Genomic DNA, 5,645 nt, shown 5'->3' with positions numbered 1-5,645 from the left:
GTCATGTAACAGTGAGTCTGTTACTCTGTTAAGATAGATTTGACAATTTATTTGTAAATTCGTATTTAACTCCCACACCTGACCCACCTTAAACAGGTTTGGCTGTGAAGCAATTATAATTTTTTATAATGTTTTATACTTTGAATTGCATTACATTCATTCTCAACTGAAATGCACACACATTCTGGCATTTTTAAAGAATGAATATTTTGTTTAGGAAGATACATTTTCGGATCAAACCATCTATTTAATGCCGTTTTTGAAACATATTCACTTCTGTCGCATGAACAAACTTCACAGGGTCCAGCCTGGCCATGTCATCCTCAGCTGAGGAGGAAACTGGGAGAGAGACAGACAGAAACAGACAGGCACTTGGGGTATCCTTTCTATGATAAATCTTTAGTTTTCAAACTTGTGGAGCATAGTAAAACCTTAACCACTTTAAACCTGGTATCCCTATTTTGGGCATGTCAATCTCTAGAGTCTTCTAGAGATTGACTCACGTATTTGGGGACCCCCAAAGAGGTCCATTGCGGCCCCCAACATGTTTTTTAGAAAAGTAAAAACATACCTTTTATGACTTATCTCTCTAAAATATGACTTACCACTCTACAACAAGCTTGTAGAGTGGCTATTGTTTGGCAAAGTACATAGTACTTGAGTGGTTAACACATATACTTATAGTTAAGTACTTTATAGTTAATATATTGTGGGTAAAGCTTTCGCTGACAATGGCAGATCGACAAGCACACAACGTGACGCAACTTGTCGATTGTCCATTTTCAGCGAAAGCTTTCCCCACAATAACAGAAAACTGAAAATACAGTAGTATAGAGCCCTGAGGGACTCCACTCAACCATATGGGGTTTAAGTGGTAAAAGTTAAAGTTGTAAATATAATAGGCACTTGGTGTGAAAGGCCAATTAGAAGGTCAACACTGGACATTTTTAAAAACCCAAGACCAACAGTAGGGGGCAGCAACACGCAGACAGGGCATCTAGTTGGCCGGAAACGCGTCGCGAAGAAGATGTGAGGTGGAGTAACAGGATTCTACATGTCACCAATACTCGTGTGACACCTGTTTCGCAGGCCAGCCTTCCTCAACTCTTCCTGGTTTGTTTTGTTTATCCAACTTAGCTAAGTTAAGCTAACACAGCCTAGAGGCGCAACAACAACAGTCTAGCTTACTATCCTTCTGTTCAAAGTTGACCCGACAATGAATTACGGTCATTTAAACCGAATAAAACCGTAACTCATGACTAAAACTACACGGAAAGTATCACAACGGATAGAAAGAGCAGTTAAACTGGTCTTACTGGTGGAGTCTGGCTAGAGAAGGAAGCAGAGAGAGAGGTAAGCACTGGTGGGAAAAATACTCGCATGTTTTACTTAAGTAAAAGCATCAGTACTGCAATGTAGAAACACTCTGTTACAAGTAAAAGTCCCGTATTCAAAATGTTCTTTAGTAAAAGTACAAAAGTATTGGTATCGAAATGTGCTTAAAGTATTAAAAGTAAAAGTACTCATTATGCAGGATGTCTCATTTCACAAGTTTTCAAATGTATAAACGTCTTTTGAAAATAGCAGATCTTCAAGTTAATTCACAAATAATGCTTTGCATTGTGAGCTTGTAGATCTATTTTCTAATGGCCGGAATGTATATATAGAGCTAATTAAGTTGTTCATGAATGTTTTGTAATCAAAATCTACAAAGTAACTAGTAACTAAAGTTTTTAAATAATTGTAGTGGAGTAAAAGTATAATATTTGCCTCTGAGATGCAGTGGAGTAGAAGTGAAAGTACTGAAAATTAGAAATACTCCAGTAAAGTAAAAAAGAATACCTCAAAATTATACTTAAGTACAGTACTTATTAAATTGAGTAAAGTTACTTTACACCACTGTTGATCTGTATTTCTTGTTTTTGTAACGTTTCCCATTCAAACTGGTTGAACGTGTGTGTGTGATATTATTATTGACACAATGTGAGTGAGAAATGTGTTTAACTGTGTTGGATGGATTAGTTTAGAAGTATATTTACAACTTCAACACTGTGCTGCTGCTAACCCTGTTAGCATAACCTGTTGTTAGCATGTTGTGATCAAGTGGTGGAAGAAGTACTCCGTTTTTGTTATTTTTACTTAAGTACATGTACTAACTTAGTTACTTTAGTTTACACCACTGGTTGTTAGCTTGTTGTGATCATGTGGAAGCAATTAAAAGTAATGTGTGTTTTGTAATAATAATCAAAATCTACAAAGTAACTAGTAACTCAAGATTGTGTACGATATTTGCCTCTGAGATGTAGTCGAGTAGAAGTAAAAGCACTGAAATTGGTAATGTTCCAGTAAAGTAAAAATACCTAAATTTTACTTAAGTACAGTACTTGAGTAAATGTACTTAATTACTATACACCACTGGTTGTGGTTACATTTTAATTAATGATACAATTTATTCACAATCAAAGCTCTCTTGATTGTGGAGGAAAGGTAAATGTGCAGCTAATGTGTAGATATTTCCTAAAAGTAAGCAAATAAGTGAGTTAAAGTTACCTGTTGTAGTTTAAGATCAATTAAAGTTATAGCATTTTATGCAACATTCTGTGTATAAAAGTAGTTGGTTATTGTCAATATTATGCAAAAACAATCGTGGAGGTAGACCACTGTACAATGCAAAATAATAGTTTTAATGCCTTCAAATTGCTATTTTTACAACTTTTGTTTAGGCAAACACAAACAATTGGCTTAAAATCTTACAGACTACTCAAAACAGTACGTTGCTGAGTGGTCTGTAAGATAAGAAAAACATTTAAGACAATTGTATATTTGTTTGCCTAAACAAAAGTTGTAAACATTTGTAGGCATTAATTATTTGTACAGTGGTCTACCTCCACAATTGTTTTTGCATTGGACTTTTGCCTCCTTGGGAACCCTAGGACTCCACTTTTTGTGTGTGGCATAGATATTATCATTTTAACCACATGAACCCCAAGTGTCCCTATTCTGAGCATGTCATAATAGCCTATTTAGACCTGAGGCTGATTCTGCAAATGCCTTCTAAATCAGTAGTTCACACACTTTCAAGGTTTTTCAAAAATGTTCAAAAATAGCAGATGTACTGTACGTGCTGGGCTGGCACATCTGCTATTTTTGAAGAGCCAATGCAAAAATCTACAATGACACATGCTTTCCTGGTTTTAATGGGATAGGCGAACATTCAATTAAAATGGCAGATCTATAATACACTACAAGCTCACTACTATCTCTGCTATTTGAAGCGATTTGGTGCAGTGAAAAAAGAGTGGACTCCTGAGGAACCCCGACCTGGGGAACCCTGATCAACACATATGGTTAATAAGTGATTGCGTTTAAGGGGAAGAAGCAAATTGACTAAACAGATAATTATAACTACCAGCTGTTGTTCCCAATGTAGTGTGGCAGTCCTGCGCACAACGGACATGGATACAATGAATTACTGTACTCAGTGGTTCTCAAACTTCTGAGGAAAGACCCCCAAATTAAACGACCCTTCACCCATTTTCAACTCAATCTTCATGTAATTGGTCCTCATTATAACATGACGCCATTTGTGTCTATTCTGTCTGTGTCTCAGAGGAGGGCTAGTGGACAATTCATAAACCCGCCTACCAATGACCTCATCGGTAGGCAAGTTTGGTACTTTCCAGATAGATTTCAAAAATATGTATTTGTATTAATGCAAGAACAATGGCTACTGTTTCCAGGAAGAGAAAGGCCGTAGTTTCTATTAGTTGCGTAATCCCCATCAATGATGTCAATTGGTAGGCAGGTTTCTCAACTGTCCATAGTCCAGTCCACCAATGAGACGCAGAGTGAGTAGCCAGAAATGGTGCCATGACTGCCATCTTATTATGAGCATTGGTGATGATGTCTAATTAGTATATGATATTAGGTTGAAAAGTGCTCCTTAAGTATTTATTTGGCCAGGGAACTCCCCCACCTGAAAATAAATTGTGCCAGGAACCCCCATACAAGATATGTGTTGTCAAAATGTTTAAAAAACATCCAAGATTTTGTGAAAGTAGCAGATCTACAGCTCACAAGCTGTAAGCCGTAGTTAAGCTATTTTCAATGATGTACATAGGGTTTAACAGATTTTTGATTCTGAATCAATTAATTTAGCTGGGGACCCCCGGAACCCCCTCAAGGACCACTGGGGTTCCGCCTTGACCCTACTTTGAGAACCATTGCTGTAGGTAACACATTGAGGTTACAGTTAAAAATCATTCTTATGATTCGCCTATAAAGTAAGCCTAGCCGAGCCATGCGGCCCATTGGGGCAGGAGTCTATCTTCTGTTTCTGTCGCGTGAGGCGGCTTGATGTAAAAGTGCACTCCCTGAACATGACGCTAGTATTTCACAGGGACTTACCCCCAATCCAACCCTTGATGCTGAGTGCCACGCAGGGAGGCATTGGGTCCTATTTTTATATTCTTGGTATGACCCGGGGAATCGAACCCTGACGTCCCAATCTCAGGGCGGACACCCTAACCACAAGGCCACTTAGCTGGTATTGGCCTGAGTGAGCCTTATGAGCCTAATGAGCCTTAATGTCGCCAGATCAGTTTTTGCTCTGAGATAATTCTGTGGAAAACATCCACTAAAAATCGTAAATCGATTAGGCCCAGCAGCTGGAATGTGGACCAATCGTTGAACTTTGGGGAGGGACCCCTCGCACAACTTACCATGATTAATGCGGTTAAAAATAAACCTTTTGATGCATCTAGAAAGCACATAAACATTGTAGAGTTATGTATTCTGTACTTACAGCTTACATACTGTACACAAGTCAATGTTTATTTTCTTTCCAGAAATAATTCACAATCAATTCTGCTGTATTATGCAGTTTATTAGGAATAATAAAGGCATAGACATACGTTCTGAACAATGTTTGTTGATGAACACACATTAGTAGTTTATCTATGCCCATTGACATTGACCACAACCAAAGAATGCCTATTGAGCTAGATGAAAACAGCTTTGAAGCTAGGCCTCTGTAGGAAACGAGAATGAATCGAATGCTTTTTATTTAAACTGGAATAATGTAAATATGTGGCACAATAAGAGAATAGCAGCAATAAGCATAATCCCATCATGGATCGAGGATTTCTGAGACCTCTGCCAGCGTAAAGGGCTGTTTTAAAAGTAACCAGGCGTTTTTAATGATTTAAATCTATTTTTGAATATCTGTTAAAAATCTATTGTGTCCACTGTGCTAATAATCCATGAGTCATTGACTAAATATGGGGTTGGCAAGGGATTTTTCCCATTTTGATCACTTCAGCATTCAACGGGAGGCAAATTTTGCAGCTGCATCTAAAAAAAAGGAAAGAAAAACATATTATACAAATGTAAAATAAATAAATATTGCGGAGTGGCATGTGAGCCCTCCTGGCCAAGCTAAACACTAGGTGCCTCCGCTCCTGTTCAAAACAAAACAAAATAAAGTGTTCTTAGATGTTGTCATAGGCCAACAATAATATCGTGAAATATTTGTTGCTGTGTAGCTTTTTCAGTTAAACAAAAGTTATTTTTGATGTAGTCTTTCACTGAAAGATTATATCACTTGAATCTATAGATGGCTATCTACACAATATAGAATAATGTGC

At 37.5% G+C, this 5,645-nt stretch overlaps 1 protein-coding gene across 1 annotated transcript in view; it reads left to right on the top strand.

Moving 5' to 3' along the window:
- Positions 1 to 1,054: 1,054 nt before the first annotated feature.
- Positions 1,055 to 5,645, top strand: part of rffl (ring finger and FYVE-like domain containing E3 ubiquitin protein ligase) — a 28,282-nt gene continuing 23,691 nt past the window's right edge. The window contains exon 1 of the mRNA XM_084063706.1: positions 1,055 to 1,353. The gene's annotated coding sequence lies outside the window, so the exon portion shown is untranslated. The remainder of the gene's footprint in view (positions 1,354 to 5,645) is intronic.

Source organism: Gymnoscopelus microlampas, assembly GCF_963454915.1.
Source record: "Gymnoscopelus microlampas genome assembly, chromosome: 8".
Taxonomy (NCBI): Eukaryota; Metazoa; Chordata; class Actinopteri; order Myctophiformes; family Myctophidae; genus Gymnoscopelus; species Gymnoscopelus microlampas.
Note: the sequence above shows the minus strand (reverse complement) of the source record. Positions and strands in the feature narration are given on the sequence as shown.